Source organism: Chelonoidis abingdonii, chromosome 24 (assembly GCF_003597395.2).
Source record: "Chelonoidis abingdonii isolate Lonesome George chromosome 24, CheloAbing_2.0, whole genome shotgun sequence".
Classification (NCBI taxonomy): domain Eukaryota; kingdom Metazoa; phylum Chordata; order Testudines; family Testudinidae; genus Chelonoidis; species Chelonoidis abingdonii.
In genome coordinates this window covers 8,751,331-8,766,769 of record NC_133792.1, presented here as the reverse complement: position 1 = coordinate 8,766,769, position 15,439 = coordinate 8,751,331, and the positions used below count along the sequence as shown (strand labels likewise).

Below are 15,439 nucleotides of genomic sequence, written 5' to 3'. Positions count from 1 at the left end.
CCGTGCAGGGACAATGGGAATGGATAGATGATAACACACACTGTGCAGTGTCTGATGGAGCTGGAAGGAAACCTCAGCCAGCTCGGTGCCTTGCCATGCCTGTAGTCACTGCCTGAAGCTTGTTGTAACCAGACTTGTTTAATGGGGGGAGGGATGTTAAAAAAAAATCAAAAAACCTCTTGAGGAAAAATGGCTGCTGTCTCAGCTCCCAGTCAGAGTTCTTCTAGTGGAGGTAGAATTCTGGGAGGCTACATTAGAGAAATCTGAGTTTCTTTCCTGTCATGAAGGTTTGTGGAGATGGTGGCCAACTTTCCAATGTCTGAAAACCGGACCCCCGCCCCACTTCTTTCCCCAAAGCCCTGCCCCCTACTCACTCCTCTCCCTCCTCATCTCCAGCATGAGCAGCACCAACGGACTTGCAAACGTGAGCCGCATGGGAGTGCAGGTCAGAAAAACGCTGCGGCCACATGGGAGCAGCTAGGCAGTTCTGCTGGCAAGCTAGGACATGGCCCTCCTGCCCGGGAGCCCCCCATCTCCCTCTGAGCTGTCTGCCCAGCAGCCCCTGCCCCGTCTGCTTGAGCGCTTCCCACCCCAGCGCTGCCTGAAAGCACGGCCGGGGGAAGTGCTGGCTGGTGGGGCAGTTCACATTCCTTCCCTCCTAGGGAATGCTCCAGGCCTGCTGGGAACCCCTTACCCTGCGTGCCATGAGCTCCCAAACGCTGTCCTCTGCCGCAGCCCTGCAAACTGCGCTCTTCAAAGGGGCGGCACGTGGCCCAAGCTGGTGCATGTGTGCTGCTGCGGCAGCCGCCGCTTCAGGGCCAGGTGATAGAAGAGGTTACTGGCCTTTTAGTGTCCGGTCAGTAGATCTGACTGGACGCTGCTAAGCTCCCTTTTCGACTAGACTTTTGAATCGTGGAAACGGTGTAAGGAGGGTATAGGTTTGTGCAGGGGGGTGAGGTGGAATACACATGGTCCATATGCACCACAGAGATCTTTGCTCTGGAAGAAAGACATAGGGGCAGGTAGACACTGGATAGACAACCCAGGAGGAGGATCCAGCTTCCCTCCACCCCTAATCTATATAGATGAACACTGCATCACAGCCACATCCTCTGGTTTAGCTCAGAGACTGGAATTCAACACACACACACATACACACACTGTTTTTAAGGAGGCAGAACCATGCTTGAACAACAGCTAACTCCTGGATCCCTCTGAGGCATCTGGAGCAAGTCCCACAGCTTGAGCCAAATGCATCAGTGGTGTAACTTCATGTAAGTCAATGGAGCTACAGCAGGAACGGCTGCTTCCATTTAGCTACAATGGTTCTACATGCCTAACCCACCGCTGTGTGACCTGGGCAATATACCGACGCAGGTTAGATCAAAATCCAGACCAGGGAAGGATCTGAACTCTGCTCTTCACAGCCCTACCTGGAAGGTGCGACGGCACAGATCTACACAACACCCTCTGGCCTTCAAGCCGCATGACTCATGTTACTGGGGCAACGTCCGGGGAGGGAGGAAGTAGTGTAGTAAAAAATAAAACCACAGCCCAGCTGAGTGCGAGAGATGAGCAGAGCCAGAGCCCGAGCAGCAGGAAATCACAGCCTGGCGGGAGTGCTGCAGAGATGGTCTGAGTAATTATCAACGGTAAGGAAACCTCTTCAGACAAAGTAGAGCAGAGGGGGATGTTTGGTTTGTAAATACATGTGTATTCTTGACTATCACTGGAAGAAGGATGATGAGTGAATTCTTTGAAATGCAGTCTGAGCTGCCAGGCCATTGCTCAGTGTCTTTCCTTCCACGGGTGTTGTCTTCATTGGTGGGGGCGGAGGTGGGGGGACTGTTCCACAGTCGGGTATCTAAAGGGAGGCTTCGTGATATCTGCTGTGTCACCCTGCAAGGGGAGGTAAAGTCTGATCAGTCGATGTTCTCCACAACTTTCCCTTCCCACAATAACATCATACGCTTTGTCTAGCTGAGTCTGGCGAGGAAGTGGGGTGGGATGGTTACTAGCTAATGAATAAAGTAAAACTTTGCTCATTAATTTAAAAACATCATTAGGCCTGATTCTGATCTCATTTACACGGGTGGAAAACAGGAGTAATTCCACTGAGTGGCTCTGGGTCTGACTGTGGGCTTGCACCACTGGGAATCTGGAATAATTCTGTGGAAGTGAATGGAATTACACAGAATAAAACTGGAGTTATTTAAGTGTGCAGCTGGGTACGTGTTGCCCAGTGGATACCAACTACCTTCACTTCTGTGCTTTTTGGCTGAGATGTCTCATGCTATCAGTGCAAATCTCGCTCTCTCCAGGCTTTTTCTCCAGCCCTGACAAGAAATGGACTTGTATTAGGTGCCCAGGACTCCATGGTGCTAGGTGTTGTGCAAACACAGAACAGAAGGAAAGTCTTTGCCCCAAGCTTTTACTTTCAATGGTGAAACTTGATTCTATTGCAAAACCATTTGTTACATCCCCCCTGACTCCCACTGTGCCTGCAAAGGTGACTCATTGGGTCCCTAGCTCAGGCAGGATCAGAGAGGGGGTGATTTGCTCCTGTGAACACCCCTACCACCTTGGTGCCTTGTGCAGCTTCTTTTCCCCTGTGCCCCACAGGGGCCAACAAATATTTGCCCTTAGCTTAAGGTATACAAACTAATGGTCTCCTTTCTCTCTGCAGCCTGCAGGTATGTGGCAGCAAAAATTGGGAGCCTGTGTGGCCACAGAGGTGAGGAGCCCCTTACCACCACGGCCCACCCAGCTGACCACAGCCAGAACCAAAGTAAGTAAAGGACTTGCTGGAGCTGTCATGAAGATTGCTGTGGTGGGGGACAACAAGCACATAGATTAGAAAGGTGGTGTGATGCAGCAGGCTGGGACTCAGGCGAATTAGGTTCTCTTCTTTGCTCTGCTACAAACCTGCTGCATGGCAGTGCCGTAGCTAGGAATGTAAGGTTGGGTGGGCTTCAAATTATTACGGACGGGCAATATCCCACCCCCACATTTACTTACAGACACGGCTTTTCATAGATTCATAGACTCTAGGACTTGAAGGGACCTCAAGAGGTCATCGAGTCCAGTCCCCTGCCCTCATGGCAGGACCAAATACTGTCTAGACCATCCCTGATAGACATTTATCTAATTTACTCTTAAATATCTCCAGAGATGGAGATTCCACAACCTCCGAAGCAATTATCCAGTGTTTTAACTACCCTGACAGTTAGAACTTTTGCCTAATGTCCAACCTAAATCCTCCCTTGCTGCAAGTTTAAGCCATTGCATCGGTTGCTATCATTAGAGGCTAAGGTGACAATTTCCCCTCTCTGATGACACCCTTTTAGATACGAAAACGCTAGCTGTCCCCCGTCGGTCTTCTCTTTCCAACTAAAATAAACCAGTTCTTTCAGGCCTTCCTTCGTAGGTTCATTGTCTCAAGACCTTTAATGCATCTTGTTTGGCTCTTCTCCTGGACCTCTGCTACATTTCTCACATCTTTCTTGAAATGCGTCAACTAGATTTGTAACAACAAGACACAACACACCTTATGACCTCTTTCCACAAAGACATCATACACCCAGTGTTCTTAAGTGTCCGGAAGCCTACGTTGAGGTCCCAAAGTAACCTTCCATACCATCACGAGAGCGCAGCTTCCATATACACAATTTGGAAAAGTAATGGAGGACGCAGGTCCAGTCTTCCAAGTTGCATTTTGGGATCATTCTATAGGTCTCCATTTCATTTAAACCACACATTGGATACTTACTTAATACTATGACTTATCCAGCATTTTACAGATAGTCAGCTAATTTTAATCCCTATAGAAGGAGCCAGCACTTTAGGACCATGAGTGCCCTTGATTAAGTAGACATGGATTCCTTCTATGAGTAGTACACGGGAAATGAAGGCGCACTTGTATCTACAAATCGACATACTTCAACTGGAGGAACACAGAAGTTCCACCATCTGTAAACACGCCTATTCAGTTGTCTATCTCCTAGAATGCATGCAAACCATGAACAGATGGGAGGAAGAAGTACTGAGGCGCACCTCACCGTGCACAAGCACAAACATTTGAGAAACCAGCGTTCTGCACAATAACCTTCGTTTTCCTTATGGTAGTGCGCTAACCAAGATCCCTCGAACATTAGGAAAGCAGCAGACAGTTACAATCCCTCTGGAGGAGATGCTGAGGAACTCCACGTAATTAAACAGAGATGGAACACGTGCCCTTGACTGAACAAATGATCTAGACTAGTATTATGAGAACAAGTAATTTATGAAAGATACACTTAAATTTTACAAATCAGCTTAGGCACATGGCAAATACAAATTACAGATGCCGTCAACACTCTAGTAAATGAATCTACCCACTGGGTACTTGAGCCCTGGGTCCAATCAAATGGAAGTCTAAACATACAATTTAATCAAATGAGAAAGCCTTGCTCACATGGCGTCAACCTCTTAGTTTTTAGTTCTGATAGGACTACAAACTTGAGAAAATCAGTAGCAATTTATGGCTAGTTAGGAAGAAAACTAACATCTCTTAAAAGTATGTTAATCTCTCCAAACCCTTCTGACTCTGAATGTTAGAGCCAACTAGAAAAGGCACTGCAATAAATATGAGATGCAGAGGGAGACTTCAAACATCACAGATGTCACTGATTCTTAAGGACAGAAGAACCACTGTGATCATCTACCCCGATGCTCCTATATTAACACAGGCCACAGAACTCCTGAATCAATCCGGCCTATAAGCAGACGTTGAGAAATCTACCTCGCGTTCTATATCCTCATTTCAAAAAATTGCTAGTGATATGAGACGGACCAAGCAATTCCACAGTAACGTTATTCTATAGTACATTACCCTCTCACTGTTAAAAATGTGTACCTTATTCGCAGGCTGAAATTTGTCTATGATGCAAAGACTCCAGTAGACGGATCTTGTGTTAATGACAATTCCTATGTCCTGTTAGCAGATATACAAAGAATATAGCAGATAAAGAATAATAACAGAGCACAGGTGACAAGAAGATTAGGGATGCACGGGAAAATCTCATATGAGATGATTTATAAAATGAATGGCAATTGCGTATCTAAGAGGAAACTAAAAGGCATGATAAAAAGTCTACAACAAACCAATTGAATTGAACTACTGCCATTTCATAATACAGAACATGGAGACCGATTAAAGAAAACTGAAAGATGACAATTCAAACTGATATAAAGAAATCCTATTTCAAAACACACTCACTTAGCCTGGGGAACTATTGCGTGCGCAAGATAACATGAGGCCAATAAATCTGGCGAGGAGTCAAAAAGGCATTTAAAATTTATATAATAAGAAATCTAGTTATACAGAAAAATAGGAAAAATAAACACAAGCCTGGGAAAAGATCATACGCAGGGCTTATGCCAACTCTCTATATATGGGAGTAGGAGGAAATTTCTGTGGGGACATCCGATAGCTGCCTCTACAAGATTCCTTGAACCTCTTTTGAAGCAGCGTAGTGAAGTCAGTGTTGATAACAGGAATACTGGACTAGGTCAACCATTGATCTGAACCCATAAGGCAACCAATATCTTTGTCTAAGCAAGACACCAAATAGAAGCTGTCTTGGAAGAGACAGATACATGAAAAGCTTTACTGAATTGGATCGTTGGAAAAGAAGATTTCTCTCGTTCTGGAAGGGACGGGGGTCCATCACTATACGCAAGAATAGGGAAAAGCATATCTCGCGCACACCGAGTCACGACCTAGGAGGAAGCCTTAAATAAATAGAAATATCAAACATGAGATGGCGTGTATATAAGAGGACATTAACACCCCACCAGAAACCTGTTGGAAAGGAAGATGGCAAAACAAAATGCAGACAAGTTCTTTGAAAGACAATGATCAGCAAACCGGAGCAAAATTCACTCTGTGCACAGATCAAAGGAACTAGCTGAAGCAACGCTCAGAACGCTTAGCAGCTAGCTTGAGAAACTCATCGAAGGAGAGTGAGACCCCATGAGGATGGAGAAGGGCCAAACATAGTAGACCGTCCAAAGCGGGACAGAGAGCACCCAAGGAATTGTAAGACCACTCAGTCACTTTGATACGCCTGAAAGATGGCCGTAATAAATATAAACATTAGCAATTTATAACATCTAGGAGAATACAAAAAAGGTCTACAATTCAACAGCCAACAGAACACCGTACTGGGTTCTCAAGGTGCTGCTCATGTGATTCCACAGTAGTGTGCATGCTTGCCACGGGCACTGGGCCAGAAGTTTTCCCTTAGTAAATCCATACTGTGAAGCACTGCGGCGACCGCTTAGTGGTGTTGTAAACGGGGTGCTATACAGGAAGAGCCACAGGCCCTCACCCCACCCCAGTCTCTTCTTGGCCAGACAACTCCGACAGAGGGGACGGAGAGTGGGTGTGGAATAGACATGAGCAACACATCTTGAAGAACGCCAAGTTACAGAACAGGTAACGGTCCCTTTCTTTCTTCGAGTATTCGCCACAGTGTATTCCACATGAAGGGTGAGCCAAGCAATATCTCTGGAGGTGGATCACGGAGTGGTCACGATAGATCAGGACGAAGCGTACCACCCGCCCGACCTGGCAATCATCCCTAGACTGGGAACAACGAACACGTAATGCGAAGTCAGTGGTGGAACTGAGAGTCCAAGTGAGCCCACCCTACAAATGGCTTGATAGGGACATGGTCTAATAGCCCGCTGGATGAAGCCTGAAATCTCGTAAGTGCTGCCCTACAGACGATCGGGGAGGCGGGGCACCTTCCAGCGTATGTTGAACAGTGGTTCCTCCTAATGGAGCACCCTGCCCGATCACAGCATGTGCGTATGCACGATAGTGATCCAGCAGGAAAGCCGTCGGTTGGAACAAGGCTGCCCCCTTCACTCCGCGAGGGTCAAGGCAATAAAGAGCATTGCAAGGATTTCCGGAATGGCTTGGTCTGATTCAGATAAATAAGCCGCAGCTCTAATTCGCACATCCAAGTGCGTGTGAGGTCAACGTTCCCACGTAGAGCAAGGGGCTTAGGACAAGCATGGGAAGTAAAGATGAATCTATTCATAGGATAGGTGAGACCACTCGGAGGAATCCGGGTGGGGCGAACTGGACTAACCCTGTGGAAGACCGCAGGGGGTTTTGATGTGATAGGGCCCAAAGTCCGAACAACCTGTCGGCCAACTTGATCGCACAGAAAGCCACCTCCATGAGTGGCGAGACTCAGACTACGTTGCCAGGTCAAAGGAGTTCCATGAGTCGGGACAAGACCAAGTTTAGGTCCATTGTGGCATGGGAGTCCATTATGGAAACAATTTGGTCAAGGCCCTCAAGGAAACGGGAGGAAAGAGTGGGAGAAAAGACCAAAGTCCTTGAACCAGGCAGTGAAAGGCTGAATGGTCACGAGTGCACCTGACTTGAGTAGTGCTATCCCTGGGCCCTAAGGGATAGGAGGAGTCCAGGATAAGCGGAAAGGCATGCGGAGGGGGAAACCCCCCGCTCACAACGCCCAACTGCGAAACCTGGACCACTCGCCACATATCGCCAAGCATAGACAGCTGCCTGCTTCGCAGAGACTCACCTTACCCTGCTCTGAAACACACTGTTCCCTCCTCGGTTAGGCCACAGAGCAGCCACGGTGTCATGGTGAAACTGGCCAGATTGGGATGCGAAGGAGCAGCCCGTCCGGAGAGGAGGTCCAGATGGAACGGCAGCAAACTCCGGGGGGCCACCAAGAGACAAGAGGGTCGTACCACGTTGACTGGGCCTAGGCTGGGCCTATGAGATGACTCTCACCTGTCCACCGTCACCTTCTGAAGGACCTGGCGAGAGCGGAGAACGGGGGGAAGGCACAGAGAAGCTGTCCGACACGGAGGAGGAACTGCATCGGAAAAATTGCACCCTTCCCCACCCTCCCCTAGAGCCAGAACCCGGGGGCAATGCCGGTCCTGGTTGGGTTATGAACAGGCGAATATGGTACTACCCGCTCCTCAGAAAAGCCAGTGAGTGACCTTAAAAAGGGAATGACCACTCGACTGGGGGAGAAACCCTGCTGAGGCGGTCCACACTGCGTATCCGCAGATGCCCGGAGGTGGCCACGCTCCAGGTCGATAGTCTGTGGGGCGGTACAGAACCCATAGGCAGGGCTCCGCAGAGGGCAAGGAGCGCGTCCCAGCCTGCCTGTGTGATGTATACAACTGGCAGCAGTGGCCCGTGGACCCTGACCAACCCGGCATGGACAGGTCCGGGTGTGAACACGTTCCTCTGGATCTGCAACGTATCCTCTCTATGGGCTCCCCAGCAAGGCCGAAGCGTCGACATCCAAGTCTATATCGACAGGCGGCATCCTGAAAAGGGAACTCCTGGCAGCATATGCCTTGGGCAAGATCACGCACTGAAAGGGAAAGCCAGTACACGAGATGAACCGTGAGCCCTGTCTAGGCTGTCTGACAGCTAGAGAGAATTGGGAGACGAGCCAGATCTGGAGGGCCTCATCAGAGTCGTGTGGCAGACCACAATGTACACACGGCCATGTGCCCCAGAACGAAACATGCCCACCAGGTCACACAGGAAAGCCGTCCTGAGGCAATAAGATCCTTTAAATCTCGAACCTTCCAATGGGGAGAGAGGCGGGTCCTCGAGGAGTCCAGCAGGGCCCAAGACCTAGGCACTGAACAGGGAACTAATGTTGATTGGTCCATTCACACCCGCTAGACTGAGACCCGCCGCATATGGATAGGACAGCTCCACGGGGGTCTTTACCTCGGAGTGGGACCCCGCCCTTGAAGAGCCAGTCGTCAGGAAGGAAAGATCTGCATGCGCTCATTCACGCCTGAGACAGGCCATAACACAGCCAAAATACAGTCATAAAGACCTCTTTTTATTCCTCTTCTTCTTATCTTCTCTCCATGTGTCCAGATCATCGGTTGTAATTTTGACGGGCCAAGATAGGCCAAACAGTGAGGGACGCAAACTGGTCGTGGTCCACCCAACAGAAACGGGAGGAAGCGCCTGTGCCGCCTCGAGATATACAGATCGTGAATAGGTCCAGGGAGGGAAATAGAACAGCCAGGAACCAGCAGAACTGGAACAAGAGTAGAAAACCGTTAGTCCCAACAGGTCCGCAGGATGGGCCGAGGGCCGCCTGCGCCTTCAGGATCAGGAAGTACAGAGTAGAACCATTGGTCTGGAATCTATGGTAACCAACGTTCACAACCACCTAAGGGCAGTTAGCTGGTCTCAACCCCTGCACTCATGGAGTCGGACGAGGCCACTCCGGGCTCCCGGGGCCAGATACCAAGGAGTGGCGGGGAGTTGCGCTGGAGGGGAGTGTCCAGAAGTCGGCAACAGGAGACCCCGTTTTGTGCAGAAATGGTCTCGAGAACCTACCAATGCAATTATAGCTGAATGATTGGCACTAGGACCAGCCCAGTCTAGCGACGTGGCAGAACATGACGGCCCTGCAGAACACAAACTTATAAAAGAGGGTCCTCCTCGCACAGGCCCGGCCCCCAGCGAAATAGTCCCAAAACGCCTCTTTCTGCTGGGACTTGATGGGCCCAGGCTGCGAGGCTGAGAGACGCCGCTGAGACGGTCCTGGTTTATAGGGGACTCGTACCTACGACAGTTGAGTTGCCGTGGAAGCGATTTGGCCTTATCTCTTAGCAGGAGGACACGTAGAGCCCAAGGTCTGCAAGGTAGCGCAGGAATCTTCAGCCCAATGCAGCCTGAAATCCGTCGTAGGCAACGAGCGCCTTCCCATCAAACGGAAGTCCGGCATCAGGGACTAGGGCCCACAAACAGCCCAACAACAGCGAGCCAAATGATGCCCTGTGCATGGAATGGCGGAAGCCATGGAGCGGGCCGCAGGTCAGCTGCATCCGAGCACTGCAGGCCGCTTGCTGCGCTGCCCCTCTTCCACAGCGCCTGAAGCCCTTCCTATCCGCGAGCCGGGAGAAGGGCCGAACTAGGCAGAACTCCAAAGTAAGTCAATCGGCTAGTAAGACTTGGTGTTTGGCTACCCAAAAAGCTGGAAACTCGCAGAGGGAATAAAGCTTCCGCCCAAAGGAGCCAGCGTCGGGCGTCCTTAGTTGAGGGGTGCATGGGCTGCCCGGTCGCCCTGGGGTTCCAATCCACCACAAGTGAGTTGGGTGCCAGTGAATAGAGTATCGGGTCCTTGGCCAGCACTAATATCCTCTCTGCCCTTAGATAGCGGGCGGAGGAGTGCAGGACTTCACCTCAGGTGTGGAGATGTTGGCAAGACCCTGGTGCAGGGGCAGGGCCACAACGCCGGTGCCCGAGGAGAGCAGAACATTGAAGAGGGAGAGGACCCTCCATCTCCTCTGCCCTGTGCTGGATGCCACCCTGCTTTAGCAGTCTGGTGGCCTTGAAGTCTCCTGTGGACTGATGCAGAGCCTGCCAATATAGGGTCGTCTGTGCGCAGGGAGAGGGCCTGCATGGAACCAAGACTCGGGTGCAGGCCGGCGCAAGCCCCAGATCAGAGTCCAGCGCGGCGAAGTCTGCCAACTCGTGACCCCCGACTGTCCCGTAGGTAGCTGAAGATCGAGGCTGATGGAGCCGAGAACTCATGCAACCGAACAAAGCCCCCGTCTGGCGGCATCCATGGCCCTCGGTCCCACGGCGCACCGTACTGTTCCTGCCAGGGGCCCCTTGCCATGACCCAGCTGAACCTAAATGAACACTATCTGTCCCAGCGACGGGACGTGAATGGGTGCCGGGTACCAAGCCAGAGGGCCACGAAGGCAGTGGCCCCAGGAGGACAGAAACGGTGCTGGATGCCACTTATACCGCGGACCGAACCCGACAATTGAGGAACACAGAATATCAGGTGGAAGACCCAGGAGGTCATCTAGTCAACCCCTGCTCAAAGAGGACCAATCCTCAAGACAGATTGCCCCAAATCCGTAAATGGCCCCCTAAGGATTAAACTCACAACCCGGTTAGCAGCCAAGCTCAGCAAATACACCACTGACTAGGACATCCTCCCTTCCGAGATGAACCCACGCTACACAAGAATCTAGCGTCGTAAGCCTATGGAGAGCGTGCGAAGCAGATTAGTCCAGAACAGAAATGCGCAACTGGGCCGGGACAATAGAGTAGCGAAAACACATCCGAGGAGAGTCGAAGTACGGAGCAGTAAGCAGCGATCGAGGGACTAGTGTAAACTGAGCAGGAACGGGAACTAACGCGCTACCGTCCCAGAGCGGCTCGGCCACCCTATGCCACCGCCACCAGGGAGTCATCGGGGCCAACACTGCGCTCGGATCCATACCATAGCGGCAGATATGAACAGAACCAAGCATCAGGGCTCTCGACTCATGTTCCAAAAGGCGAACCCGGATGTACTGGCTAGGCACTGAGGTGGCAGGAGTGCAAAACAAGCAACCACTGCGCGCCGCATGTGGGCGGGGAGCCAACTCGGGAGTGGAGTGTGGCTGGCTCGGAGAGGTCTGTAGGCCACCCAATACAACTTCTGCCATGAGAACCTGGCGATGCCCACAACGCGTGTTGGACTCAACAGGCTCCAAATGTCCTTCGCACCTGCATCCTCTTCGGGCAATCGATGGCAGCGCCAAACAGTGGGGAACCATGGGACAACAGTGCTGGGGAGCGCTCCAGCACTCAATACACGAGTCAGAGGTCTGAGCTAGGCGGGCACCGAGGCGCCAACGTGGGACCGAGCTCCCCCTTCTTCCTGTACAGTAAGCTGCCGGGAGCGAGGCAGGGCCCTTCCCTTGCTTTCTAGGAGGGAGAGTGCACTGACGGTCGGAAGGGGCCTCGCTACACAGCCCCCGACGATGGGCAATGCAGCACACAGCCGCGATTCCAAGATCCGGCCGGCCGGCCATGGGGAAATTGGCCGACCCAGTCAGGAGAACTCCAAGCTAAGCTCTCTCTCATCTTAGTCCTGCCTTGACGAACCAGCAGAGCTTATATTTGCCTAAGTTTAAATCGATAAGGAATCATGCGTGACCGTATCAAAGCTTACTAAGTCGAGGTATAACAACACAGATCCACGCTTCTCCCTATCCACAAGACTCGTTATAAAATCCACTCAGAAGATATAGAATTGTGACACGATTGTTCTTTCAATACCATCGCTTTCCCATAACACAACTAACCACCTCCAAGGTTGCAATGAACATACCTTTATACTTGCCCATATACTTCCTGGCACAGAATTAACATAAACGGTCTGTAGTTCCTGGGTATGTTTTATTCCAATATTATAGATGGGCTCTATATAAGACCCTTTCAGTCTTCTGGAATCTCTCCCGTCTCCCATGACTTTCCAAAGATAATAGCTAGAGGCTCAGATACCTCCTCTATTAACTCCTTGAGTATTCTAGGATGCATCTCATCAGGCCCTGGTGACTTGCAGGCATCTAACTTTGTTTTTAATTAGCTAAAGTCTTTTCAAAACTTGTCTATTTGCCCAATAGGAGGCACCATTAAAAAAAATCCCGGTATAAATTTACTTGAACTGACCCACATACAGTCACAGGGATGGCTGGATATATGCTGCGTAAGCACCTAGCACCCTCAAGGTCCCAGATCTAGGGGGCTTCCCGTTTGACACCAAAATGCCTTATCACATCAGGGCCACCCAGAGGATTCAGGGGGCCTGGGGCAAAGCAATTTCGGGGGCCCCTTCCATTAAAAAAAGAGTTGCAATACCATAGAATACTATATTCTTGTGGCGGCCCTTCCGGGGTCTGGGGCAAATTGCCCCACTTGCCCCCCCTCTGCCCTCCCTGGGCAGCCCTGTATCACACACCAGGGTCAGTGGCAAGCAAAGCTCTGATTTTCATTACCAAATTCAGCCCCACCCCCCACCTGCTTGCTGCATCAGTTAGAGGAAGTTATTTAAAACACAGAAGTCAGTATGACTTTGCAGATGGCTCATACAAGACCCAGCAGGCCTGCGGCTCTCCCAGCTGCCTGAAATTCAATACCTTGCTACTAGCCACTGAATCAGCTAGGACACTCCCTCCTTTCCGATAAGCTCTTAGAGACGCAAAATACGGCTTTCACTTGACAGACTTGCACTTTTATTCCTGTTAAATTGCTGTAGAATATACCCAGTGTGCACCACTTTCCAGTAAGATAAGGCGAACTGAATGCTGTCCTAACCCCTATCCAGGGGTCTTAGATTAAATTTTTAAATGTGGTAGCAATTGCACAGTAGATTGGTGAGACCGAGGCACAAGAAGTGAGTTCCACAGATGGGCTCCAGATCATTTGCTCAAGCTATAAGAGAAGCAGCGAGTGATGGGTTTACATGGTCAAGGTAATGAGCCTGATTCTCCTCTCACTTACACCAGTTTTACACCAGTAGAACGCAGTGGAGTTTGTCCTGATTTGCTCTAGTGTAAGTGAGCTCAGATCTTGTCAGTATCAACCTCTATTGCCATATGCAGCAGCAGGAGGCGTGGCCAGGAAGCCTATGCCCCCCCTGCTGAAAAACAAAAAGTTTTAAACAGACTTATTGAAAGCTAGGTGGGGTGGGGCTGCAGAGAGGCCCAGAATTGGAATCGCAGTTTAACAGGTGTCAGAAAGTTGCCTTGGCAGTGGTATTTAAACTTCCTCTTTAAGATAATAGACTCATTTTCAGCTGGTGTAAATCAGTGGAGTTCTGTTGGAATCAATGGAGCTGCTTATTTCACTCACTGAACCACTCTGAACGATTCCAACAGGAACCCGTTTTGTCGATGGTAGGAAGCTTCGCTGGCAGAGCTATTTAAGACTGAAAACATTTTCTGATGTAAATCTGGCCTAATTTTCTCAGGGGTAGTTTTCACTAGAAAATTAGATCCACACAGCTACGTCACTCAGGAGTGTGAAAGAGCCACACCCCTCAGAGTTCAGCCGTCCTAAGGCCCTGTGTAGACAGCGCTAGTTCGATAGAAGAATTCTTCCGTGGACCTCCCTACCACCTCCTGGGGAGGTAAATTAACCACAGCAACAAGAGAACCTCTCCCGGCACCCTTGTGTCCATACTGAAGCGTAGACACAGCCTCAGATTTACCCTGTTCTGTGTTACAATCTCCTGCTGTAAGGTTTGGAACCTCCTGGCAAGCTGATGTTGAAGCCTTGTCCAGATGATGATAAGCCTGTTACCCCCCACCCCCGGCTAACATTACTGATTCCTCCTCTTTCCTCTGTTGCGCTTGCATTTTCAGATGTAAACACAGTGATAGCAGAAGCCCCCCCTCGGGTGACGGACGCAGTCACTAGGGACAAGGTGCTCGGCCCTGTACAGCCCTGCGGATCCTGAGGGTAGATGGCCTCAGGACCCTCCTTGGAAGCCCTAGACCTTCTTTCTCACTGACTCAGCGAGGGTCTTGGTCTGCTGGGGCTCCTGTTTCCAGGGACTCGGAAATGTGTGTTCACCAGTAAATCCATCTTGCGTTTGCTCTCTATACATTTGTATAACAATATGAATTGTCTTTATTAACCCATTGCCACAAGGATTTCCCAGCGTGAAAGACAAATTAAGTCCAACACTCAGCACCTGCTAGAACTGCTGCCTGCAAAACTCACTCCAGGCTCTGTACTGGGACTGGGGAGAATATGTTACCCTTCTCAGTCTAATAACAAACCAAAGTCGTCTTCAATATGTACATAGGGCCAAATTCTGGTCTCATGTATACTGGGGAAACTTCAGAGTAACTTCACTGAAGTTAATAGAGTCAGATCCTCAGCTGGTATAAATTAGTACTGCTCCACTGATTGGAGCTATGCTCATTTGCACCAGCTGAGGATTTGGACCAGAGTAGCTCTGAATTTACACTGGTATAACAGAGAACAGAATCTGGCCTTTAGGGCTAAAAATCATCTCTAAAATGGTTACGAAGCAGAGAAACTCCATTGATTTCAATGAAGTTACTCTAGATCTACACTGGTGTAAGAGAGAGCAGAATTTGGCCCATAGAGGGAAGACACCACCCTTGCATGGGTGGATGGATCTGGCCCTCGGTGATCTGATTTCCTTTCCTCTGGCAAGTTCTCCCTGTATTGTCACAGTGAACAATGATGACAGATTCACAAACTCTTTTGTGTAGAGATGAACAAGTCTGAATCCTTCCTGTGCTACAAACCCTCAATTCAACCAGCAATAAAGACTAAAATCAGAATGGAAGCAGGCGTTCTGTACATTTATGGCCTTTTGGTGCTGTTCCATTTGCGAGCATTTATTCCTTTGGAGTATACAGTGATTTATTTATTAGTTGTATTACAGTTGCCGTGGAAGCCCCAGCCCAGATGATGGCCCTGTGGTGTCTTACAATGTGTGCAAACGTGGTAAGAGGTAGCCTGTGCTCCTGAATTGCTTACAGCCTATACAGAGAAGACAGATGGGGGGAGAGCGGGAAGAGATTCAACAGTACTGTGAATGAT

General features: G+C 50.0%; 1 long non-coding RNA gene across 1 annotated transcript; it reads left to right on the top strand.

The window, feature by feature from the left end:
- The first annotated feature begins 1,550 nt into the window (after nt 1-1,550).
- On the top strand, nt 1,551-15,182 carry LOC116835217 (uncharacterized). The gene is made up of 3 exons (XR_004376145.2): nt 1,551-1,652; nt 2,687-2,788; nt 14,224-15,182. It is a non-coding gene; the product is annotated as an uncharacterized LOC116835217 (long non-coding RNA).
- Nucleotides 15,183-15,439: the final 257 nt, after the last annotated feature.